This window comes from Elephantulus edwardii, unplaced genomic scaffold, assembly GCF_000299155.1.
Source record: "Elephantulus edwardii isolate Elephantulus edwardi_28Jun2011 unplaced genomic scaffold, EleEdw1.0 scaffold00116, whole genome shotgun sequence".
Taxonomy (NCBI): Eukaryota; Metazoa; Chordata; class Mammalia; order Macroscelidea; family Macroscelididae; genus Elephantulus; species Elephantulus edwardii.
This window is the reverse complement of record NW_006399866.1, coordinates 6,537,975-6,564,815: the sequence shown is the minus strand read 5'-3', so window position 1 is coordinate 6,564,815 and position 26,841 is coordinate 6,537,975. Positions and strand designations below refer to the sequence as shown.

General features: G+C 47.8%; 1 protein-coding gene across 2 annotated transcripts in view; it reads left to right on the top strand.

The window, feature by feature from the left end:
• Positions 1–26,841, top strand: part of LMX1B (LIM homeobox transcription factor 1, beta) — a 106,111-nt gene that overhangs the window by 51,816 nt on the left and 27,454 nt on the right. The gene's annotated exons all lie outside the window — the stretch shown is intronic.

Below are 26,841 nucleotides of genomic sequence, written 5' to 3'. Positions count from 1 at the left end.
CCCCCCAGGATAAGACCTTTATCGAGAAAAGCAAACACTTTAGAGAGGACAAGACAGAGACCAAATGAGATGAGCAGGACAGGTCCAGCTCAATTAGCTCAATGGGCAAGATGAGACTGGAACAGAAACCCAGCCAGAGGACCTATGAGTGTCCAAGATTGGCCAAGTGACCTGAGTTTTTTGTTGGGTGGGTGTGTGTGCGTGCGCGCGCATGTGCGCGCTAGGAGTTGACAAAATTTGATCCTATTTCTTACCCCAAACCTGTGCCCCCCATATTGTTCATTTGCTTTTCCCTTGCAGATTTTTTTTTAAATGAAACTTTTTGTATTGAGGTAATTGAAGGTTCTTGTGTAGTTTTAAAGAAATAATCTAGAGAGATTTTCTGTACCTTTTACCCAATTTCTCTCAATGGTAACATCTTACAAAATTATAGTATAATATCACCACTAGGATATCATCATTGATTGATGCAATCCACCCATCTTGATTCCCCTAGTTCTATATGCACCTGTTTGTGTTTGTGGAAGAGTATACATTTCTATGCAGGTTTGTCACATGTAGGTTTCCTAACCCTCCAGCCAAGATAAAGAATGATTCATTACCGTAAGGACTCTCTTGTTGACGTCTTATATGCACACTCCCCTTCTTCCCACCCCTCAGGGTTGGTGTTTTTGTTTTATCTTAGTAAATGGTTCTTATCTACCAAACTTCCAACCTGAAAATCAGAATCATGCTTTGTTACATTTCATCTCTACCTTCCCTCTCCCCTCAGCCCTGGAAGGCTAGCCATTCAGTTCACCTTCCCAATCACTTCTGGAGCTCTCCCCTTCTCCTCTCCCCCAGCATACCCTCCATTAAAGCCCTGGGTCATCTTTCTCATGGTCCATTGGACCTGGGCTCTCAGCCTCCTGGCTTGACCCAGGCAGTGTGCCAGTTTTCTACAACCTGGCCCACTTCCTCAAACCTAAACTTACCATCCCCTAAAACCTCATACATCACTCCTGTATCCCAGATCTCCTACTGCACATACTGCCTCAAGTTCTTTCCTGTTCAAGTTGCTGGCTCTTTACTGGGTGTTCCAGCTACTTTGAACTCCTTACAGGTCCATCCCACCCACCCTGCTTCTTCCTCTTGAGTAACCTCTGCTCTTCCTGGAGGTCTCAGATTGAATGTAACATCCAGGGAGCTCTCCACACTCGGCCTGGGTTCACAATGGCTTAACAAGGCTTCCCCTGCCCTGGCCCTGATCACATGTGTTGTCATGGTCTGCTTACTTGCTGGTCTTTCCAAAGACTGCAAATAACTTGAAAGCAGAGAGTGTTTCTGGTTCCCGATTTAGTGTTACGAACCTTGTGGTAGAAAGCAGTTATTAAAAACTAAATTGTGTGAATGATGAATGGATGATAGGAGGGAAGCATGGAGATGAACCTGGTTTCCGAACTCAGGATGGAGAGAAACAGCAAGGGATTAGGGCAAGGGAGGGGAAGTTATTTGTTTAACTCTGGCCCAAATCTTCGCTAATCCCAGAAATAGAATGCCTCTGCCTTCTCCCCCTTGACGTGAATGTCAAAACCTAAAAAACTGCCTCTGTAGTGAGTAACAATAGGGTATCCACTGGATGCCAGGTCCTGTGCATGACACGGGACAGGATGGATCAGTGTATGGTCCTATAAAAAGGACCAGGTATGACAACCAAGCCTGAATCTATTGGTTTCCACTCAGCTTTGTGCATATATTATTAAATGGGACAATGTTAATGCTATCCTTACAGGAATGCTAAGGAAGAGCCAGGAACTGGTGAATAGAAGTATGAAAAAAGGCTCACCCCAGGATGATCCTGGTGCCCCTCCTAGCCCTGCTGCTTGGCCCTCCTGTGGTGGCTTCTATTGTTCTGAGATCTAAGTACCCTCACTGTCCCAGATCTTTGCTGATTGGTTCTCCTAAAGGAGACAAGAGCGGAACAGTGAGGACTGGATGGGAGAGCATGCTGAGGTGGGGCTGAGAGCTGCCCAGCACACTTAATGTTTGGAAGGACCTGGCCTGGCCAGCATGGAAAATTGGGAATGCTGTCCGAAGTTGGAAGGCAGACAGGTAGACAGGGAAGCCTCAGGATAACTGACGTCATGGATTGGAATCCAGGCTTTATTCCTTACTGGAAGAAAAGTTTTCCAAAATGAAAGCAGCATGAAAAGGTTGCTGGGGCTATGTTGTTCCCCCCCTTTTCCCCCTTAGCCTTAGCTTCTAGAGCAGAGCCTGGTATGTAGGATTGTCATTACCAGTTCCCTTCAACTCAACCTCAATTCACAGCAGCCTCATATAGAGTAGAACTGTGCTCCGTAAGGTTTTCAATAACTGACTTTTTTTTTCCTCAGAAAAAGGTTGTCAAGTAAGTAGATGCTGGAAAAAAAATTTGTTAAATGAATTAATCTACCTTAGGCAAAATACTTGTTTGAGCATCAGTTCTCTTGTTGGGAATAGAGATTTAATGTTGCTGGCTTTGTTTTGATTGAGATGTTATTGATATAAATTTGAATTTTCTAGCCTGTACGGTGTAATGGTTTTTAGAATACTCAGAAGGTTGAATGCTACAGAGTTTTTATTTTTGGTTTTTCTTATGTAGTAAATATGTTGCTATTTTAGGTGCTGCAGAGTCTGTTTTTGTTTTATGTACAACAGACTGAAATACTGTCCAGCCTGCACCATCCCCACAATTATTGCTGTATTGGAGCCCGTCTGCAGTGTGCTAATCTATCTCATTGACCTTCCTCTTTTCCACTGACCTTTTATTTTACCAAACTGATGGCCTCTTCCATGTCCTTGAGTCTCTTCAACTCTCTCTCGATAACATGTCCAAAGTACATGCGATCAAGTCTTGCCATCTTCCCTTCTAAGGAGCGCTCTGGCACTTCTTCTGAGACAGATTTCTTTGTTCATCTGACAGTCTACGGTGTATTTCCTATTCTTCACCCACTCCAAAATCCACAGGCATCAATTCTTCTCCAGTCATCTTTATTCATGGTCCAGTGTCCACATGCATATGAAAACTCTTAAAACAACAACAACAAAACTCCAAACCACCTCCGGTTGCCACTGAGTCAGAACCTACCCATAGCTGACCCTCCATTGGGTCTAGGACGCTGTAAATCACACGAGAGGAGATTGCTCATCCTTCTCCGCTGAGCCACGTGCATATGAGGAGACTGAAAAATCCCATGGCTTGGGTCAGGGGTACTTTAGTTACAGTGTGCTATCTTTGCCTTTTTAACATTTTTAACAAGCCATTTGCAGATGAGTTGCCCAATACAGTATGTCATTTGTGGGTGTGAGAGATTACATATATATATATACACACACATATAACAAAATATATGCCACTTCAACAATCTTTGCATGGATAATTTGACAATACTAATTATATTTATCGTGATGTTCAAAGGCTGTAGGTTTGATCATGGACAATGATCATGTGGGTATGGGTTCCACAAAGTGTCTGACTCTGATGGCTGCTCCATGGAGTTGTTTTATTTCTTTGTTTGTAGTAGAAAACTGCTACTTTCTAAATGGGTATATCAAAGCTTCCAAGAGGAGCCAATCAGTAAGATTCTTTTTAGAAAAGAAGAAAGAGCAAAATCACAATGGGATGCTATTTTACATCCAACAGAGGATGACAGAGTTGTGGTGCTGGAGAAGAGTACTGAACATAACATGGACCGCCAACAAATAGGTCTGTCTTGGAGAGGATGAAACCAAGTTCCTCCCTGGAGACTAACTAGGATTTTGCAGCTCCGTTTCACATACTTTGGGCACTTGGCCAGGAGGGTTATGCTTTCTCCAAGACAAACTCATTTGTTCTTTTAACTATCCATGGGATATTCAGTACTCTTCAAAGACACTGATTCTTCTTCTCTCCAATTTTCGGATGTGTAAGAAGGAACTGAAAAGACCAAGGCTTGCATTAGATGCACATTAGTCTTTGAAATGATACTGTAGCTCTTTAGCACTTTGGAGAGGTCCTTGACAGCAGATACCCCCAATGCAGCATGCCTTTGATTTCCTGACTGCTATTACCATGACTGTTAATTTGAATCCAAGTAAAATGAAATTGTTGGCAACTTCAGTCTTTTCTCTGTTTATCATGATGCTGTCTATTGGTCTGGAGGTGAGGATATTTGTTTTCCTGATGTTGAGATCTAATCCATATTGAAAGTTGCAGTCTGATATTCCGCAGCAAGTCCTTCAAGTCTTCTTCATGTTATACAAGCAAGGTTGTATCATCTGCATATAACTTGAAGTGGTATATTGCTAAAAAGACTTCTTGAAAGCAGGGACTCCAACAGATACTGGTACACTAATACTCATAGCAGCATTATTTACAATGACTAGAAGGTGGGACCAACTTAAATGTGCTTCAGAGAATGAATGGATAAAGAAAATGTGATATGCAGCTCAGTAGAATGTTATTCATTCATAAAAGGAATTAAGTTCTCACTCATCCTAAGACATAAATAAACCTTGAAAATATGCTGAGTGAAATTTATTATATACAAAACTCAGCAATTATATGAACCTGCTTATATGGGTTACGTGTTACCTTGTTAACAGGTAGGTCAGTATTTCAAAACCTCCAGTCACTCTGTGGGAGAAGGACGAGGCAGTCTACTCCAGTGAAGATTTCTGGCCTCAGAAACCTTCTCAGACAGTTCGACTGTGACCTATAAGCCTGTGACACGTCAAAATTGACTCTAGGCAAAGTAGTTTTGGTTTGGGTTGCTTTTGTTCTCATTTTATTTTATAGACAATATTGACAAGAAATAGAGGTTTCCAGGGGCTGGGAGGAGAGGATGGAAATTTGTTTCGGGACATAGAGTTTCTATTTGGAGAGATTAAAAAGCTCCAGGAAGAGATAGTGGTGATGGTCACACATGTTGTGAATGTAATTAACATCACTGAATTGTACGTTTAAAAATGGTCAAGATGACAAATTTTATGCTTCTATATTTTACCACAGGAACCTTTTTAGGAGGAGAAAGCAAAGGACACCTAGAGAAAACAGAGTAAATAAAGTACTTAAAATAGAGAAGTTTAAATTGAGCTATCCTAGAGGTAAGATAGAATGGAAAATAGGATAGAGACTTTGTATTGTCTGATGAATTCATCAAGAGAAATGTGAGGGTTTTTCCTTCCTGGTCCCAAATTCAGTTTTTACAAATGTGCCTTTATATGACTTATTACCACTGAGTCAGCTCCCAACTTGTGAAGACCCTCCACCAAGTTTCTGAGGCTGTAAATCTTAATGGAGAGGACTGCTCATCTTGCTCCAAGGAGATTTGAACTGCTGGAGACATGAGGTCTTCTATTAACAGCATAATGCCCTATGGACTAGATCACCAGCAAGCTGCCTTTTTTAAAAAAATCCTATGATTGAGATTGTTAACAATTTCAGCTTGCTCAGCTCTACAATCAACACTCTTGGTACCTGCAGTCAAGAAATCAGAAGATGAATTACGTTGAGAAAATCTGCTGTCAGAGACCTTCTGAAAGTATTACAATAAAATGTGCAAGGAGCTGGATGCAGAAAATCAAAAGGGCCGAACTTGCTCAGCGTTTCTTTCCTTTTTAAAAAAAATTTAAATTTATTATTAATTTCAGCAAAAATTTACAGAGACTTTGTATTTCCATTCATTCATTGTTGCACATTTCTCCCCTCCCAACCCTCCCCCCTAGTACACTACCCTCTTGGAAAAGTAAAAGAAATTTCTTTCATTGTTTTACAAACCCTTCCCCAGGTCCACTCCACCATGTAGCCTTCGCTCTAGACTCCTGTCATGACAAAAATACCTAATCACATATCCCTTTTAAACAGTTTTCTCCCTCATCTGTTTCAATGCAGTATACATTATTGAAGCCATCTTTCTCAGTCTCTCCCCAACCCCAAGGTCAGTCTTGTTTTACAACAGTGTCACTATGCGATATTTGTCCTTTTGTGACTGAGATACTTCACTCAACATAATTTCTTCCAGGGTTATCCATTTTGAATAATATTGCATGAGTTCCTTGTTTTTCAATGCAGCATAGTATTCCATTGTGTGAATATACCACAGCTTCTCTATTCGTTTGTTGATGGGCACTTAGGTTGTTTCCAACTCCTTGCTATTGTGAACAAAGCCATAATAAACATGGGTGTGTATATATCTGCTTGGATGTCAGTTATGGTCATCTCTTTGGGGTATATTCCCAGTAGTGGAATTGCTGGGTCAAATGGTATCTCTATTTGCAACTTTCTGAGAAAGCACCATACCGCCTTCCACAGTGGTTGCACCATTTTACACTCCCAACAACAGTGAATAAGGGTTCCAGTTTCTCCACAACCTCGCCAGCATTTGTTGCTTGCGCTTAGGATTTCTTAAGCTCAAGGAACTAAAGAACAAATTCAAACCTCAACACTTTAGGATGCTTTGGGCAGAATATTAAATGATCCAGGAAGCCTTAAAAGAAGATGGAAGGACTATACAGAGTCATTGTACCAAAAGGAATTGATGGACACAGAAGAATTTCATGGAACAATGTATGAGCAAGAGCCTGTGGTGATAAAGGAGGAAGTTCAAGCTGCACTGAAAGAATTGGCAAAAAACAAGGCCCCAGGAATTGATGGCACATCTATTGATATATTTCAACAAAGAGATGCTACCCTGGAGGTGCTCACCAAGTTGCACCAAGAAATCTGGAGGACAACCATCTGGCCTGCTGACCGGAAGAGATCTATATTTGTTCCCATTCCAAAGAAAGGTGATCAACAGAGTGTGGAAATTATCAAACAGTATCATTGATATCACATGCAAGCAAGATTCTGAAGATCATCCAAAAATTACTGTAACAACACATCAACAGGGAACTGCCTGAAGTGCAGGCTGGATTTAGAAGAGGCCATGGCACTAGGGATATTATAGCTAATGTCAGATGGATCTTGGCTAATGTCTATCTGTGTTTCATTGACTGTGCAAAGGCATTTGACTGTGTGGATCACAAAAAAACTGTGGCTGACTTTGAGAAGAATGGGAATCCCAGAACATTTGAGTGTGCTTATGTGAAACTTCTACTTGGACCAGGAGGCAGTCATCAGAACAGAGCAAGGAAACACTACATGATTCAGAATTGGGAAGGGTGTGCAGTAAGGATGTGTCCTATCTCCATATCTTTTCAATCTATATGCAGAACAGATTATCTGGGAGGCTGGACTCTATGAGGAGAAGTGTGGCATCAGGATTGGATGTAGACTCATCAACAATCTGCATTATGCAGATTACACAACCCTGCTTGCTGAAACTGAGGAGGACCTGAAGCACTTGCTGCAGAAGGTCATGGATTGCAGCCTTCAATATAGTTGAAGCTCAACATCAGGAAAACAAAGATTTTCACCACTGGACTGATTGGCAGCATCATGATAGATGGTGAAGAGATTTAGATTGTTGACAGCTTCAGTTTGCTTGTTGCTACAGTCAACACTCTTGATACCAGTAGCCAGGAAATTAAAATACAAATTGCACTGGGAAGGTCTGCTGTCAGAGACCTCTCCAAGGTACTGAGGAGCAACGATGTCAGTCTGGAGACTAAGGTGCACCCGATACAGGCCGTGGTCTTTGCCATTACTTGCTATGCATCAGAAAGCTGGACAATGACTACGGATGAAGAAGAGTTGATGCCTTTGAGCTTTGGTGCTGGAGAAGAGTATTGAATATACCATGGACTGCTAGGGGAACAAACAAGTTCATCCTGGAGAGGGTACAACCAGGCTGCTCCTTGGAGGCAAAGATTCTGAAGCTTTGTTTGACATACTTTGGATATGTTGCAAGGAGGGACCAGTCATTGGAGAAGAACGTCATGTTTGGGAGGGTGGAAGGACAGCGCAGGAAAGAAAGACACACAATGAGATAGATTGGTTCAGTCACTAGGGTAATGGGGATAGGCTTGTTGGAGACAATAAGATTGGCAAGAGATAGAGCAGGGTTTAGAGTTGTTGTACATAGGGTCACTATGAGTCGCAAGCTACTTGATGGCACATAACAACAACAATGCCAGTCTAGAGACTAAGGCGCGCCTGATCCAGCCATGGTCTTCACAAATTACTTGCTATGTATCAGAGAGCTGGACAATGACTTAAGGATGACAGAAAAATAATTTATGCCTTTAAGTTATGGGGCTGGAGAGGACAAACAGGTCTATACTGGAAAGGGTGAAAACAAGTTTCTCCTTGGAGGCAAGGATTTTTAAGCTCCATTTCACATACTTTGGGTACATGGCCAGGAGGGACCAGTTCCTTGGAGAAGGACATCATGCCTGGAAGGGTGGAGGATCGGTGCAGGAGAGGAGGACCCCAGATGAGATGGATTGACATGGTAACTAGGAGTATTAGGTGTTGGAGTCAGTGAGACTGGCTCAGGATAGAGCAGGGTTCAGCACTATTGTACGTAGGGTCACAGGTGGCTTGATGGCACATAACAACAACATATTTGGAATGGAAAAATGGTCAACTGTCAGATACCTGGCTTTGCCTGGTACCTTCCTATCAGTGGATTTCCCTAAACCTTTGATGAAAACAAAAAATCAAATCCATTACTCTCAAGTCTACTCAAGGCATAGAACCATCTCACAGGATTTCTAAGGTTATGTTTCCACAGACAGCCACATCTTTGTGGAGTGGCTAATGGGTTCAAACTACCAATCCTTCATTTAGTAGCCAAGTACGTAAATAAACACTGTGCCACCAGGACGTCTTACCTTTGATGACATGAAATATTAAACAAGCACTCTGCAAGGGGCCCTTTGCCACAGGGCATGTAGTTTCAACAGATGAGGATGAAGGACTCAGAAGCCCCTTTGGGGTAGGCATTTTGGAGGGGGCATGGTGCTGGAAAGAAGCCCCAGTGCAGTAGATACCAAATTACATGTCCTGCTGCTAACAAGAAGGGGAGAGTTTCTATCCATCAGCTGCCCTACAGGAGAAAGATGGAAGGATTCACAGCCCAGCAACCCACCCGATGGAGGGCTGCTGTGAGTCCGAATGGACGGCAGTGCGTTGTTTTTTGTGGTTTTGGTTTTTAAGGTGTTAAGAAAGGCTCACATGACCTCGGGCAGGGAGCCCTTGGGATCCTGAACAGAAATTGTTAGGTGCCATTCGAGTCGACTGTGACTCCTCGTAACTCTACAAACCTTGCCTTCTCCTGTGCCGTTCTCTTCATCATTGATATGATTGAGCCCATTGTTACAGTCACTGTGTCAGTCTTGTTAGAGGCTTCCTATTGTTAGGATTAGCCTCCTGTCCATTCCTCAGCTGCCCCTGCCAAGCTGCTTAGAGATGAGTTCTCTGAGTAAAGTCTAAGGCTGTCAGACTCAGGTTTTCTTCAACATTAGCACTAACATTAGGGGATGGACCACTATTTGGTGTAGGGGGCTGGCTGTTCATTTGTGCATGATCAGCAACATCCTCGCCTCTACCTGCTAGATGCCACCAACACCCTACCCCTCCGGTTGTCACCATTAAAAATGCCTTCAGTGTGGCTGACTCTCCTCTAGAAGAACAAATTGCTTCTGCATGAGAATCACTGCATTAGAGGAACACCAGACCTTGGACTTTGTATAGTCACATTTGGGGGCCTGTCCCATGTCAGTACCCCTAAACTGCCCTCCATCCCAAGATCCTCATCTTGTCCGTCACTAATGAATGAACAAATTACACTCTTGGGAAGCGGCACACATCTAGCCACTCATCGTTGTTGTTGTTTTTTTGCCACTCATCTTTTAAGCAGAATTTATGTAATTAGTTGAATATTTTATTAAATTTTGTTCTGCGATCCTTAAACATTTAAAAAAAATAGTTAATGGAAAACATATTGGATTTTGTTGTTGTTGTTGTTTTAATCAAAAGTACAACTTCTAGTAAGAATAAACATTCTTTTCACATGGATCGGCTCCTCTAATGTGGAATAGTGGACTGATGGTGAGAGCAGATAATGAAATTAAAGAACATGGAATTGTCTGAAAACACTGGAGTGTTTTGAAATGCATGAAAACTCGAGCTTTAAAGATTGAGCAGGAATTTTAAAAGACATACAAAATGTAAAATAAGGTAGTGGACTTGGGAATTTGATCATACTTTTAGTTCCTTGCAAAATGAGCTCCACTCACAATGCGTAGAAGTCTTCTATTCAACAGTGGCTCCTTTTCAGGATCACCATTTACAAGAGAAAGGAGGCTGCTTACCTGCCTTCTGAGCTAGGATAAGGACGGAGAGGAAAACTATGAATGCTTTGGTCCTACAGCTCTTGGGACAGAGTTTTGAAATGGGAGAACCTTGATTCATTTACCTGTTCTGTCAAGCAGGTTTTCAACAGGCAGCTGCTGGAGACATGTTTATGCTGGCTACCATGCTTTGCATGGAAGATACAGACAGTAGCGAGAGAACGCCAAATTTTGTATAGAGCTGTTCTGTTGGCCCTGTTCTGTTGTTAATATTGTTCACAGTACAAGGGCACCCAGCCAGAGATAAGTGAAATCCACCTTGCGTTTTGCTCACCTGGTACAGGGCTATATCTAGTCAAAAGAAGGGCCACTTTCCTCGTTTTTCATGAAGGTCCAGCATGTGTTGTCAATCCAGTGATTAGAGCTTACGTGGAGAGGCAAACAGTGAGATGAGAGAAGTCTTCCCAGAAGAGCAGCCTAGGAAGCTGAGGCTTGAAAATGAAGTTGGAGATTCTTCTTGGGGAAGAACAGGGAGGAAACAGAGGCTCAGCCAAGGATGTTAAGCTTAGAGAGGGTAGTGCCTGGACCACTGGTCCTGAGAAGGGGAAATGAACGTGAGATGAGGGTCAGTGGGGTGAGAGTGAGCAAGGCTGCAAAGGGCAGCGTATGCCAGGTTCAGGGTTTGTGAAAAGGGAGCTGGGAAGGGTATAAAGCTTGGGATTTATTTTCCAGATCTGAACCTCATTCAGGATGATCAGGCTATGGGCAGTTAAGCTAGAAGCAAGTTAGCCTCGAATTGGGCCTGTCCCTGCCCCCAGGCAGCTAGGCTGCCAGGGGTCCCAGGGCACCCTGCCTGTTGACCCTCTGCCCTCCTTCCTGCCTAGCAGCCCCCTCCCTCCAGTCCAAATTCCCACCTCCTGATTAGATTTGGGAAGGACTAATTAGATATAATTCATTATCCTCAAAAATGAGATCAGAAATCAGGAGCTCTCCTCTGAAGAAGGTGGCCTCGCCCCTCATCCATCATGCCTCTAAGTAACCAATTTAAAGTCAGGCGGACGCACGAGGCAGCATTATTACCTTGTCATAAATAGTTAGGGGAAGGCCCCCGAACGAGGCGGCTTTATAAATGGTTTTTATCACATTAGTTTGCAGTTATTTGTCATCCACTTTGCTTAAGATAAATGCTGAACAAATAATCAAATTATCAAGCCAAAACCTTGGAAAATCATTTGCATTAATTGCAGCAGGAGAGGCCAGGCATCCAAATTGGGGTGCTCCCTGCCCCTCTCATGTCTGGTTTGGGGGGCCAAGAAGGGAGGAATTCCTGGCAAAAGTCTGTACAGGGGGACTTGAGGCACCGAGAAACACTGCATGGGACAGAGCTGGTTAGACCACGCACCGGGATCCAGGATGGAGAGGGTCTTTCAGGGAGCTGAGACTTTGTGTTCCTGGAGTTGGGACCAGGGTGCTGAGGGCGGTCTGTGGGTCCTCCTCCACCTCGCACATACAGAGTTATATTCACACAAACAGACTTGCAGACACACCCATACACACACAAATCCAGGCACACACAGGCAGACTTCTTGCTGTCTGTCATCAGGAGCCTGGTGCCTTTTGTCTGGCCCCAGAAGAGCCTTGTCACAGGCCTGAATGGAACCCCTACCCCCACAATGCAAGACAGCTTCAGGCAACTTTTGCCTCCAGCCTGTCTGGTTCCTGTCCTGGCCACCAGTGCCGGGCAGCTGGTGAAGAGGGTCCCAAGCCTATGTGGAACGTGTCCAGGGGCACCCGCTGACCCCCTCCCAGATGGGCCCAGGAAGGCTCCCTCCAGCATCAGACCCTCAGTGGAAAATGGTGATTTCACACTGTCCCCAGGAGGCCCTCCTTCGCCTCAGCTGGGCCATTGATGGGCTGGCCCTGCAGGCGCCCCAGCCCCCACCCCCACCCCCCAGCTCCAGCCCTTCCAGCCTCCTCCACACTCAGGTCAGAGGGAGACCCTGCTCACCTTTCTGATCACAGACACAGGCGTATGTTAGACATTGTCCTGGGTAGGGGGCTCTGTACTAACCTCAGGTTGTCTTTGTGTCACCAAAGCAATGTATACTTTTTGCAGTCCCATTGACCTTCTTGAAGCTGCCCAAGAAGTGACTTCTGAGGCCAATGTAAAGAAGAATGTGTATCCCAGAGCCAGGTGGTCTAAGGTCGAACCTGCTGGGCCACTGTGAGACTTTGAGTGAGTGGATTAAACTCTCCAAGTCTCAGTTTCTTCATCTGGGACCTAGGGTAGTCATTGTACCTCCAAGGGTCTCTGTGAGCAATGATGGAGCTAGTATATGCAAAACACAAAGCCTTGAACAGAGTATGCACCAGAGAAGGGTAGTCAGTGCAAACCCATCAGGGCAATTGCAGAGTGCGCTGTAAACACGATGATCTTAATTGTTTTATTCTCCCTTCCTTCCTTCATCTGACAGCTAGTCTTCCTTCACCACCTGGTGTGGGTTGGGGCTGGAGCTGTGGCTGGAACCTTAACCAAACCAGGCCCCAGGTGATGACCTGCAGAGGCTCTTGGGTCAGGTGCTTCAGTGAGGCTGCAAGCAGCTGCCGGATAGTCAGAACAGGAACGTTTAACCCATGGGGGACGCCAGGGCAGGTGTCCAGTGAAAGCAGTATCTAAGATCTAGAATGAGTGAGAGATAGCCAGAGGAGCGGAGTGGAAAAACACTCCTACACAGGGCAGCCTCTGAGGTCAGTTACAGATACTTCTGTGCAGGACAGTCTCTGAAGCAGTGTAAACAGCCTGATACAGGGCAAACCCAAACCAATGTCGATATCCTCACATCAGAGGACACCCCACACGGGTGACCCCTAGAGCCATTCTGGACATATCTGAAGTCCTATTGGCTCCCCCTCAGAAACTCCATCCAGACCGGGCCAGGTTTCCAAGACCTCCAAGATGGGGCCACAGACATCTCCAGGGCATCTGCTGCGAGTGTGGTGGGCGGAGGGTTAGTGTTTGGGGGGCACTGAAGCTGAGCCGAAGCACATGGTCGCTGTCTGTTTATTGGGCAGCAGAGCAGGTTTAATGGCCCAGCCCGGAGGCCATGGAGAGGCTCCCTCAGAGGGGCCATAGATGAGGCAGGCCCCTCCTTCCCTGCCTGCCCCCTCTCAGCTGGCCAGGAGGGAGCCCCGGGCTCTTTGGAGCCCCCATGCCCCTCCTTTCCCACCCACCCGCCTGCAGTGTGGCCCAGCATTGAGCAGACACCTGGGAATGCCAGGCCCTAGTGGGAGGGCCTGAGCCTGCCTCTCAGTATCCTCAAAGCCCCTGGAGGGATCCCTGAAAGGTATGGCCACCACAGTGGGGAGGGAAGACACCTGGCTAGGCACGACCTTTGCCCCAGCCCGGGCAGGCCTGTGGTGCCCCCCTCCTCCGGCCCAATGGCCCTCACAGCCCCCAACTGCCTCAATCACTCATCTCCCACCCTCCAAACAGCTGGTGCTTCCAGGGAAATTACCTAATGAATCAACAATGCAGGGATTGTGGAGGTGGAGCAGCCTCGGGAGCAGGCCTTTCTCACAGTGCTGGGCGCATGGAGGGCACCTGCGGGGCTGCACATCAAAGCACTGAAGTGCGACCCCCACCCAGGCAGGTGGACAGAGTGCCCAGAGCTGGACTGCCTGTTCCCCTTTTGGTTTTTAATCCTCCTGGCCAGTTGTATGCCCTTTGGCAGGTGACTTTACCTCTCTTCAGTTTTCTCACCTGCACAGATAGGGTTAATGGGTTATCAGGAGCTGGGAGGCTAGCTGAATGAGATAATTGTCCCACGTAGGGACAGCACAGGACCTAAACCAAACCAATGGCCAGCTAGTGGATTCCAGTTCATACGGACCCTCTATCTGGTTTCCAAGACTGTAAATCTTTATGGGAAGAAACTGCCCGTCTTTTTCCTGCAAAGCCCCAGTCGATTCAAATCACTGACCTTTCAGTCAACAGTGTAATATGTAACTATGCCAGCAGAGTTTCTTAACACAGGATCTGTTGCTGCTGAGTGCCATCAAGTCAACCACGACTCATAGTGACCCTATGAGCAGCAGTTCTGAACTCTTGCCCTCTCCAGTGCCAGCCTCACAATTTCTGATAAGCTCAAGCCTATTGTCATAATCACTGTACCAGTCTGTCTTTTTGAGGGTCTTCCTTACTTTCTCTGACCCTCTAAATTTCCTAGCATGATGTCTTTTTTCCAAGGACTGGTCCCTCCTGACCACAGGACTTCACACTAGAAAATGCTGAGTGCAAACTGACCAAATAATAATAACAGTAGGTGTAATGGGGATATTCTCTGTTGTTTGGTTGTTACTGTTTTTATGCCGATTCAGGAAACAGTCATTTGTTTATAGTTCCCAATGACCTGCTCTACGTCCTTCACCAAAGGCTTCCTTTTGAGCCTCCTTTCCCTTAGTTGTAAAGTGGAGTAAGGAGCCAGAGACTGGAATGTCAGCCTCTGCATGGAATTCAGCCTTGTTCCTGCCTCTGAAGTCCTCCTGGCTCCCAGCCTGGAGCATAGCCCTGGGAATTCGGCAAAACCAGTTCCCTGGTCTGCTCATGTGGGGCTCCCACGCCCTGCCCTAGAGGGAAGGAAGTCTGCACCCAGGGTGGGCACAGGGTGCTGAGGAGGTAAAGGAGGAAGTATGTGGGGCTGGGGCCGGCTGTAAGTTGGTGGGCGGCCTGTTGGAGCAGGCCCCAAGCTGGGCACAGAGGGCCCATTGTTGCCAAGCTTAGCCAGGCTGGGCCAGAGAGAGTGACCACTGATGCCGAGTTTCGAGAAGTGTCTAGACAGGGCAGCCCCAGGCCCTGGCCTGACCTTCCTCCGGGCAGGGCACTGGGGGAAGCTGGTGCTCTCAGCTTGAGGGACTGAGGGAGCCTGAGATGGGAGCAGAATTGCCAAGTGAGGACAAACGGACACAACCCAAATAGTAGGTGGAAGGACAGCATTGGCTATGGTGACTAGCATGGGATTTAGAAAGAGGTCTGGACCCAGGAGTCAAAAGCCCTGGATTCTAATCCTGGCTCTGTTGCTTTGTCAGCTAGGGCAAGTGAATGCCCCTCTCTGAGTTTTGATTTTTCTCAATTGAACAACCACAGGTTTAAGAATTCTAGAGTCAAGAGTGACTTGATTTCACATCCCAGCTCTGCTACTTCCCATCTGTATGACCTAAAAGTCTCACCTTTGTGAGACTCAGTTCCATCACCTATAAAATGGGCATAGCAGTAGGCTTTCTTAACTTCTAATAGCACTTGGCACATAATAAAAGTGCAATAAACGTTAGTGACTACAGCTACCGTTATCAACATCTTCAGTCTGATTGTTTTAGATGAAGCCAGGTTTACAGATTATTTGCCAACTTGTGCCTGGCACTTCACTGGTCCTTCTATTTAAGAGTGCCTTCTTCAGGACAGAGGACTGTGAGCCCAAGGAATGGGCTATGTGGAGACCAGGCCACCTGTAGGGCAAGGGCAATGGGCCAGGCTGTCTTCAGGGAATCCCCTTCCTGGGCCTGTCTGCCTCCCAGCTTGGAGCTATTTTTAGCTGGGTGGGTAGGAGTTACTCTTATCTCTGCCTGATACTTTTGGCACATCCTGGCTGACAGGGATCTTCTGCCTGACTGTGCCAATAACTTTCTCAGAGACCACGCCTGAGCCCTGTGCCTAGTGGGCCTCAGTCCTAGCCAGGCAGAGTAGGCTTTTACTTAGGAACCCCAGTGAGGGCCATGCCAGGTGGAAAGGGGACATTGGTCCAGTCACCTCTCATTTGCCTCCAGCAGCCCTCAGGCCACCCACAGCTGGCCCCAGGCCTGAGGCTGTGGGGGTCCCACATCTGTAAAGGGGAGTCACAGGCCGGCATCCCCTCCCCACCCCCCATGCTCTGTGCGGTTCCCATGGCAATGAGCACAAATCCTCGGCCCTTCACAGAGGAGCCTTGTTTGTTTTGCCCACATAACTCCGGAGGCCAAGTCACAGGCCTGAGCTCCCTGAGTCCCCCACCCAGCCCACCCTATTCCCCTACCACATCAGCCAGGCAGGCCCAGGATGGGGGGGCAACAAACACATCCTTCCCCCTCCAGACAGGGAGCCAAGCAGTGTGACCTACCCCTCTGGGAGTGTCACTTCCTTTGTCAGTAGAATGGGGACATGTCACCAAGACAGCAATGTATGACATGGCCTGTATTAGGTGTTTGATAAATGCATGGGTTGCACATGTCTTTCCTGAACTTGATCAGTGTAATCGGCTTGCCTGAGCTCCAACCTGTGAAGGAACTACAGATAAAGGTGTCTATTTACCTTAGGGGAGTTGAAGCATTAAATAAAAGTACTGTTCAGTGGCAATTGTCTTCTTAATGCAGAGTGCTCTTGTGATTGTCCTCAGGTGGGGGCGGGGTGTTCCACCATGCCCTCAGGCCTCTCTGGCTTTTTCCAGCTCCTTGGAGCTACTGGCTGGGCCCCCACCCCCCCCCAAACGCTTCCCACCATGGTAACCTGATTTGGGGGAGGGACAGCACAGGCTGGCATAGCCTATTGTTTGGTCTCCCCCTCCAGTCCCCTTCCAGGGGCTTGGGCGCGGGGGCGGGGCTGCCAGCTGTGTGGTGACATTCCGCAGCCCTGCTAACCACTGCTCCTGACTCTGGTGGCTAAATTGAGTCTCGGGTTCCTTAAAATGACTATTTATTGCTTTAATGCAGTATGGAGTATTTACTGAGTGTTGGAGAAAAGGCTCGCCCAGAGCAGGGCTTGCTGGCTGGTAGGGCTGCTTCTGCCAGGCTGCTTCAGGGAGGTGCCTCTTGAAAAGCGCCGCAGCCCCACTTTTCCAGAAAAACAAAGGCCCTTGCGGTGCACCCTGTGCAGTACATCCAGTGCTGGGCTGCAGGGGCGGGGTCACTCAATCTCTGATCTCAGCCACCCCCACCCCTGAGGGGAGTCTATTACTGAGGGGGTTATTGCAAGACACCCCCTACCCATCCCTCACCAGCCGTGGAGAATTGCTGGTCTTTGAACAGAGCAGGCACCAGCTGCCCTTCTCGCCCCATGCTCCAGCTAGTCCCCAGGTAGCCTGCTTCCTCAGCAGGGCTAGCTGTGCCAGCCTGGGGCCTCTCAGCTGTGTCCCCTTGCCAAGAGACCAACCCCCAGCCCCAACAAGGGGGAGGGCACAGCCCTCCCTGAGGGCTACACTATTGTCAGAAGGAAAAGTGCATGCAGAGGCTGTGATATGTGGTGTACCGGAAGAAACAAAGACAGAAGGTGGAGGGATAACTCATCCTAATGTGTGTAGAAGGCACTACCTGGGCTGGGTACTGTGGCCCTCATAACCACCTGAGAGATGATGAATATGTCCCCCCTGTTTTACAAATGGGGAAACTGGAGTTGGAGAGAACTGATGAGAGGCAGAAAGTGGATCTGATCGGCCTTCTCCTCACCTTTCAGGGACCTAGGGACTTTGGCCACCCGCAAGAGGATGCGGGGGGAATGGGCAGGCTCCCTGGAGGAAGTTGCCATGGAACTTATCCTTGATGGATGAAGGGCAGACTGTATGTAGCCAGGGAGAGCAAATAGAGCAAAGGCCCAGAGGTGAGACAGGCAGATTTCATGGTCCTGCATGGCTGGGTGTGCAAGGCGAAGCTGATCAAGAGAGAGGGGCCACAGCAGAGAGGAGCTTCCCTGGTGCTGCCAAAGCCTCAAGTCTATGTCTAGAGAGAAGGGAGGCAGTGAGAGACACAGAAAATGGAAACTCCAGAGCAAAGAAGGAAAGAGAGGGGGAAAGAAATAAAAGAAAAACAAAAGGAAGCGTGAAAGTGTAGAAAGACCCAAATGGTTAAGGTAACAGCAGTGATAATTGTTGTTGTGTGTACTAGAGTTGATACTGACTCCTAGCAACTCCATGTAATAGAGTGGAACTGTCCCATAGGGTTTTCTTGGTGTAATCTGTACAGCACAATATATAAGAACAACAATCCTCAAGCAGATCAGCAGATCTTTTCTCATGTGGAACCAATCACTAGTGAGTTCAAACCACCAACCTTAAACAGTTGGTTGGCAACTCACTACTTAACCATTGTACCATCAAGGCTCCAGTGATAATAATAGCAGCGAATCCGTCAGGCTGGAGACTAAGGTGCACCTGATCCAGTCCATAGTCTTCACAATTGCATGTTATGCGTCAGAGAGCTGGACAATGACTAAGGGATGCCTTTGAGCTGTGGTGCTGGAGAAGAGTGTTAAATATACCATGGACTGCTAAGAGAACAAACAGGTTGGTCCTGGAAAGGGTGAAAACAGGCTGCTTCTTGGAGTCAAGGATTCTAAAGCTTCATCTGACATACTTTGGGCATGTTGCAAGGAGGGACCAGCCCTTGGAGAGGGACGTCATGCTTGGGAGAGTGGAGGGACTTAGCAGGAGAGGAAGACCCTTGATGAGGTGGATCGAGTCAGTGACAGGGATAATGGGAGCAGGTGTGTCAGAGACAGTGAGACTGGCACAGGATAGAGCAGAGTTTAGGGCTCTGTACATAGGATCACTATGAGTCACAAGTAACTTGATGGCATATAACAACAACAATCTGTCTGCAGGGAGCTCTGGTGGCCTAGTGGCAAGAAGCTGTGCTGCAATCCCAAAGACACTTGGTTCAAGTCTACCAGCTGCTCCGCAGGAGAAGGATGGGCAGTCTCCTTCTATGCAATTAACTGCCTCTGAAAACCCTCCAGAGGGTCAACTATGGGTTAGTTCTGACTCTACAGTCCACAACAACAACAATAATCTGTGGTCTTGTCCTTTCAAAGCACTTTTCATATATTTAAAAATTTGGAAGGAAAGCATGGGCCCAGCTGAGGAGGACTTTGTAAACTCTGCTGGGAAACCGAGGCTGTTCTGTCCTGTTTACTGATGAAAGGGTCCTCAAAGACTTCTGACCTGGTGTTGTGGCTCCATCTGTATTCCCAAAGGTAAGATAAAGTCAGATAAGGAGAGGCAGGGAGGCCAGCACAGGCCGCCAGGATGGGGGTCCCAGGAACAAGAACTGCCTGAGTTGCAATTTGGAATGATTGGGTGAGAAAGAGGAGTGGTCGAGGACTGTGAGCACTGGGAACAGGACACTGGCAGTATCTATGGACATGTGTCACTCCTGGAGGAGCTGGTCTGAGGGAGCTGAGCCTAACAGAAATGACCAAGTGGGTTGGGGCATATTCTTTTTCATATCATAAAAGTCATTATTGTACGCTGCAAAATAAATGCTGAAAGCCGAACTCAGTCAAACTAAATGTGGCAATCCTCTCCCCTTCCTTCATCCCCTTCCTTGAGGTAGCCACAGTCAGCTGTTTGAGGGTAACATTCCAGACCCTTTATTACATGCGTGCAAGCATGTTCTTTACACATCCAGTTCATTTCCCTTTTTATGGGGTCTGTGTTTTCTTTGCACTGTTCAGCTCCACGCTTCCTTGTTCCACTTAGCAGCCTGCTGAGAACATCTGCCGGTGTCCATGCCTGGGGATTTACCTCCATCTTTGTAACCACAACATAACAGTCCAGAGAATGGGTGAGCTTTGATTGATTAACCCATTTCCCTATTGACAGCCCTTTGGGCTGTTCCCAGTGCTCTGCTGTCAAACACACAATACATCAGTGAGCAACCCGGTACATATATCTTTGTACACATGTGCCCTGTGACGGGTGCTGTGGTGGAAACACATTGGACCTGTGCTGCCCCAGGGCAGCCAGCCTGAGATGCAGATGGCAAGAGGGTCTGGGGTATGGTGAGAAGGAAACGTTTGGAAGAATGGTTGTCGCTGGAGGTAGTGGTTTGAGGGGTGTTTGGGTATCAAAGTGACTGACAATTGAAGCCATTCAGAGGATAGGAAGACAGTATCCTGGTGATCCTGGCACTAAGAGCAGGTGGGGAATGAGGAGGCTGCAAAGTGTGGAGAGATTGAAATTGTGCACCCGCACAGCACCTCCATCCCCAAACTGGATGGTTAGATGTGGCGAATGGTGGGGGGAGGTGTGAGTGGAGCAGCCCAGTCCCTTGCACAGTGTCTGGTCCATGGTAACTACTTAGTAAACATTAGTTGGTTGAATGAAGAAGGCCCTTGGGTGGGATGCATTGTGCATTTGTCAACTGAATGGTAGTTTGGGGGAAGTGGAAGAAGTAGAAGCTGGGTTGATTGAGGAAGGGCATGCCAGGTGAAATGTTGAGTGTCAGCGGGTATGCATTGAGTTTTCACAGGGTGTAGCAAAGGTGAAAGGTAGGCAGGTGAAAAGGGATGGAGCGTCCTGGCAAGGTAGGAGTGGGAGGTCTGCGGAAGAGTGATGGGAAGGTAGCTTGGTGTTTGGCTTCATGGGGTAGTAGACCCAGGGTCTGCAGGGCCCTCAATGTCTGGGAGAAGGTCGCTCTAGGGAGAAACAGCAACTGAGTCTGTCTTCGGAGCCTAAAGAAAAAACTGTACTTTCTGAGCATGTCCTGAGCTTCAGCACTCATCATGCTTAGTGTCTTTATCACAATATTGCAAAGACAGACTATAACCTCACATTGTACATAGGTGAAGAAATTGAGGCTTAGGGAGATGGAGTTGCTGGCCCAAAGTCACAAAGAAAGGATGAAGAAGTAGAGCCGGAATTGAACCTCTATCCTTCCAACCCCAGGAAAGCTCACTGCTCTCTCTACCCACCCACCTTTGTCTCACTCCCCAAACACCCTCCTCCCAGCCTCTGCTAGGGTGGTGCTTATTGAAACAGAGAGAGAAGTCATCAGGAAACTGGTTCCCTGTACAAACCACCGTGTTGGCAGAAAAACATTTTACATTTTCCCTCTTTTGTCAAACCAGGTTGGATGCTTAACTGGATTAAAAGAAGCAAGTTGCAGTCAGAATTGTTTGCCTTCTAGAAATGGACCCAGAGACTGTGGCAGGTCTGGGGTCTCATCCACCAGAGGGGCTGTCAGCTTGAACAATGAGCAGCTCTGGCCCCTGCAGCCAGAGGGTATGAGGGTGGGAGGGTGGAGAGGATAACTTGCATAAGCATAGAAGCTGGAGTGGGCAGACTTGTCAAGAGTAAAGGCCTGGAGGTGTATAAGTGCACAATGTGTGCAGGATACAGCAGAGAAGCCTAGCAGGTAGGCTAGGTGATGGGTAGGACTTTATATTATCTAAGATGGAACAGAGGAAGCTAGAGTTCTATGATGCTTGAACAAGGCTGGCCTGGGAGGGTGGGGATGGGGATGGGTGACTCATGGGTGTGGGGACTAGGGTGGGCTGGGATGGAGAGAAGAGAGGAGGCAGCCAGCAAGCTGGTGGCCAGGACCTAGCCAACAACCGCCTCAGCCTGTGGGTGAGTCGCTCCTTTCTGCGTGCATCACCCTACTCCCTCCCAGCACAATCAAGAAGCCACTTTTAGGAGAGTCAGACTTTCCTATCCTAGACTTTCCTCTGGAAGAAAACCATTTCTGGCAGGCTCACATTATATGTACATGTGTATATGTGCAGACGTATCTAGGTGTGTGCCTGGATACCTGACCCATGTGGGCACCTATGTAGGTCTGTGTGATTTCCATGTGTTTATTGTGTCTTTGTGTGTCCAAAAGTTATTGTGGTGTTTTGTTTACAGAACAGCTTGGTATCACATTTAGCCATTTATACATACTTTGTTTTGTGACATAATTACAGTCCCCGTACTGTATCATCATTTCCCTCTCTATCTCTCTGTGGATCTTGTTACTGTTCATTCTCCCATCCTCTCCTTTCCTACCTTCTGGGCTTTACCTCTGGTCAGATACTGTCCATGTGATTTTGAGTGGTTGTTAGAGGACCTCCTTCATGTTATTGTTCACCAGACAGATCTATCTATTGTTTGCCTACAAGTTGTGCCACAAGGGTGAATTCAGTTCTAGCAGCTGTTATGTTGTGTGACTGTGTGTATATACCTGTACCTGGTCCTTTTATGCTTCTCTGTGTGTGCATACCTTGTTTGTTGACAGATGCCTTTGTTCAAATGCATATGCATATATTTCTATGTGTAAGTAAATAACATTCCTGACACCTTTATGTGTGTGTAACTGTGTCCATCCATATATGTGCTTGGACGGGTGCTTATCTGTGTCAGGCACTGGGATTCCGCTTTATCTAGGGCAGAGTGGAAGGGAACATCATAGGATCCTAAAATCCCTCTCAATCTGGGCAATTCACTTCCCTGCTCCCACTTCCAGGATGACCCCCAGTACTCCAGGCTACAAAGCAAGATCAGAGAACTGAACATGGCAGGGGTGGAGATGCAGATAAGAGAGAGAGACAGTCTTCAGAGAAGGCAAAAGCAGGACTCCTGGGCAGAGGAGTGGTGATGCTGTGGGCAGGGTGTACCAGACAGACCTTCCCAATCCTTCAGCCCTGCCCTGGGCCCCCTGTGTGGCAGTTTTTTCCAGAAATCTGACATTCGGAAGGTCCTCCAAATAGATCTTTCCCCAAATGTCTCTGGCTATATGTCAGCCTTTCAGAATGCAGGTCAGGCATTGGTGGTATGGTGGTGAACATAGCTGTATTCCAGAAGGCAGGTCCGCAGAACCAGGTCCTCTAAAGGCAGGCCCTGATCCTGGAATAGACCGCTGACACAGCCATGGCATCTCCCATGGCTGCACATGTACCTGTGTGGTAGCGGAGCTGTGTTCCCAGGGCGTGGGGGGCACAGTGTGTACAGATGTATAATCTCTTGTGCTGGTGCACACATGTAAGTGTATGAACACGCGGGTTGGCCTGTGTGTGTGTGTGTGTGTGTGTGTGTGTGTGTGTATGCATATGTAGTTTTTTGCTTAGATTCTGTGTGCAGGTATGGGATGCGTGTGTGCGGACAATATTTATGTACATACTAGTTTCAAAAATAATCATCTTTATAGGCCTATTTGTGTACACATGTGCACCAGCAGTCATGAAGAAGTCATAGGACTGGCAACATTTCATTCTGTTATACACATGAAACTGGAGTAAATTTGGCAGCAAGTAGCAACACGTAGTCATGTGTTAGCAGTGGAGATGGGCAGGTACAGATGTATAGACATGTAAGTAGGTGTGAGTAGGTGTGCATGCTTGTGTGCAAGTGTGTGCACATACAATGCCAACATGCACATATGTGGACAGGCATGTCTGGGTACAGAGGAATGAGGCCTACAGACCCCTGTATATGCAAGACAGGTATGCACTGCAGGCATGTGTTTGTGTGGTGATCTCTGTACAATTAGCAAGCATGTGCATGACATGTAATGCCACGTGGGTATGAGTGGGCTTAAGAAGCAGAATGTGTGTTCAAACCCTCTTCTGATTAGACTGAGCCAGCTCCTGTCTCTTTGGTGCCTTGCGATGGGAGGAGAATAGGCAAGACATGCAGACATTCAGCCAGGGGACATTTAAGATAGAGGGCAAGGGAAGCACCCAGCTAGAGCCCTCTGCCCAGTTCTACTAGAATGTGGCATCCTGGGCACAGCCCCCAGGCCCAGCCCACCTGCACCACCAACAAGAATCCAATCCCACCCTAGTAAACCTGGCTCTGCAGCCATCGCCACAGAGCCATGAGCTGGGAGAGGGGGAGGGGCCCCGCACTCGGAAATCGGCCATAAATTTCTCAAGATGCTTTAATTTTTTAAAAGCCCCACATAGATGCTTTGCATTGCGAAAACCCACAAATATCGGCTAAATGAGGTGCGCCAGCAGAAGGCCTGGCTGGGCCCACAGCCCTCCCTTCCCAGCAGCTGGGCCTGGGCTCAGCTGGGGCCCCTGGCCTGGCCAGCCAGGGCCAGGGAGCCCATCTTTGTTCCGAGCAGGGCTCAGACTGCAGAGTGGCTGGGTAAATAGTCGCCGCAGTAATCGCAGGCTGATTCCAACTAATTAAATCCTGCGCCAAGAGCCCACTCCAGCTAGTATCCCGAGAGGCCACGAAAACACAGACACCCCAGACGAGGCTTTGCTCCACGTTGGGTCTGGCTCTCTAATCCCATGTCTTTTGAAAGATAGGCGCGTCCCGGGATGAGGGGTCAGCGGGCCTGCCCTGTGCCGAGCAGTGGAATTTTTCAATAACCAGCAGCTGGGTCACCAGGCACACAAAGGCAGTGTAATATCCTGTGGGCTTATGTAGGGAGAGAGCGAGAGCCAGTTCCCTGCAGGCCCGGGACAGCGGCCCCCTGCAGCCTAGGCCCCCAGCGGCCTGAGAGGCCACTTGGCCAGGGCGCCACTCTCCTCCCACCAGAAGGGCAAAAGGAATTGTGGCCTGCAGCCTCTGCTGCCCCCTCCTCCTGAGCTGGGGCTTCCAAGTAAATTCATCTTCCTTATTAAAAACCAGCCCTGATGCTCTCAGGTCCCAGCTGTGGCTGTGACAGGACCTGCCTGGGGCAGGGCTGCTGAGACCAGACCCCTTCCAAAGGACATAGACACTCCTCACAGGGGTGGCCACACTGGGCAGAGCAAAGGTCTGCAGCTCAGAGCGGGAGGACTCGGGTTCAATTCCCAGTGTGCCTGTCTGCCTTAGCAGATTCCTGACTCTGCTTACTTGGTGACCTTGAGCAAGAGACTCAGTAATCCCCATTGACATCCAGTCAGCAGACATAAGCATAAAGTTATTGAGAGAATTAAATGAATGTCTGACATACATTCAGGTAGGTGATCAGGGAATGTTAGCTCCCTCTTTCTCCTCCCTGTGCCTCAGTTTCTTCCTCCATTGTGGGGATCAGGGGCCTTGCTCCCAGGCTCTAGGGAGAAGCCTCGCTCCTGCCCGTAAGGACACGAACGCAACTGTTGAGGGCTGTCCTCGGCAGGAACCACACAGCACATGTGAGAGTGATTAGAAGCTGCAGAGACCTAGTTGATTCTATTTTATTTTATTTTTTTTTCCCAGAGAAACAATAGTTGCCCCCTTTCCCAAGTCTGGAATGCTTTACACCCAGGGTCTGGGACCCCTCATTTAAATTGACTGCGAAGGGACAGGCTGTGAGCCCCGGGAGGAGGTTGTTAGGGATAGAAAGCCGGGGCCCAGGAATTTACAATCCGTTACTTGAGAGGTGTCCTGCACACCCCCCCATCCTCCCCATCCAGGCCCTCACAGGCCCAGCATGTGCCGTAAAGATGTCACATTGGGTGGGGGTGCCAAAAAGGATCCTAAAATCTGGCTCGAAGGGGAGTTCGCAGGCTGAGGCATAATCCTGGCTGCACTGTATCTGGCTGGATGACCCTGGGCTGGATTGTCCCTTTCAGAGCCTTAATGTCCTCTGTGAGGTGGGACAGGAAAGCACTAGCCTGTAAGAGCTGAGGGTTAAATGGAAGCTTTTGGTTTTATTTGGTACCCCTCACCATGATGCCAGTTCTGAGTTCGGTGATGGCTGGTCTGTGAAACCCATCTATAGCATGTCTTATGTCAAGATCAAAATTGTGAATCCCTCCCTGTATGCTTGTGCCAGGTGAGATGCCAGGGACTTAACATGAAAAGCAAGCAGGCCCTTTTGTTCTTTGTCAGAGTATATATATACACTGACTTATCCTTTCATTTTTGTTCTGTCACTCTGCAGTTATGAGGCTTGCAAGATATTTCACCTCTCTGAGCCTCAGTTTTCCTATCTTTGAAGAGGGAAGAGGCATTTCCCCTGTGGAGGAATAGATAAATCCCACACAGTTCTCAGCCTAGAGCTAGGAACACAGATCAAAAGCCACATAAAGAGCCTTACCCCTACCCCTCACAGCTCCTAAGGAAAGGGCATTTGGGGAGGAGGGAGCTTTGGTGGCCTAATGGCAAGAAGCTGTGCTGTAGTCCTGAAGGCAAACAGTTTGAATCCACCAGCTGCTCCATGGGAGAAGGATGAGAATTTTCCTGCAATGTACTTAACTGCCTATGAAATCCTGCCAGAGGGTCAGTTACTGGCCAGTTCCAACTTGACGGTGCAACAGAGGAGTGAGTAGGGGTGCTAATTGAAGGAGAAGGGTGCAGCATGGATGCCACCTCAAGTTTGTAACCCAGCATATCCAGGCCCCACAAACGACTGATGGTGGTGATAGGGGGCTTCTATCCAAGCGCTTCATGAGGAGTTGAATTCAGGGACAAGTATTGAGGGAGACTATGTAGGGGTAATGCTTAGGCCTGTGAAGGGTGTCTGATGGTGCCATCAGGAAATGGAGTCATGAAAGAAATATTGGTTTGAGGGCCATTTGTTAGGGGGTTTGAAGAGTTTGAATGTTTAAGGGGAGTTGTGTAGGATACTGTGGGGAAGAGCATAGAGCGCAAGTCCTGGCCTGGGGAATCCAGGAGCCCCGGGAGCCCTCCTTGGAAGCTATGCCTGCCCCGAGCAGGTGTTGCTACAGTGTGGCTTAGATGGCAGGTCCCCAGGTATCTTGGCTTCACCATATACCTAGGTTCCAGGTTCCCAGTGTCCACTTTCTTCCTTTAGCAGAGAGAAGGAGCTTGGGAACATTTCAGGGAATGAATCCTATGCTGGGAGTCCTTCAGGCAAGTTGGCTCTCTTGGGATACACACCACCACCTCACCACCCCTGGTCCACAGGGACTGGTCAACCCTCCCTGTCACCATCCCCTGAAGAGCC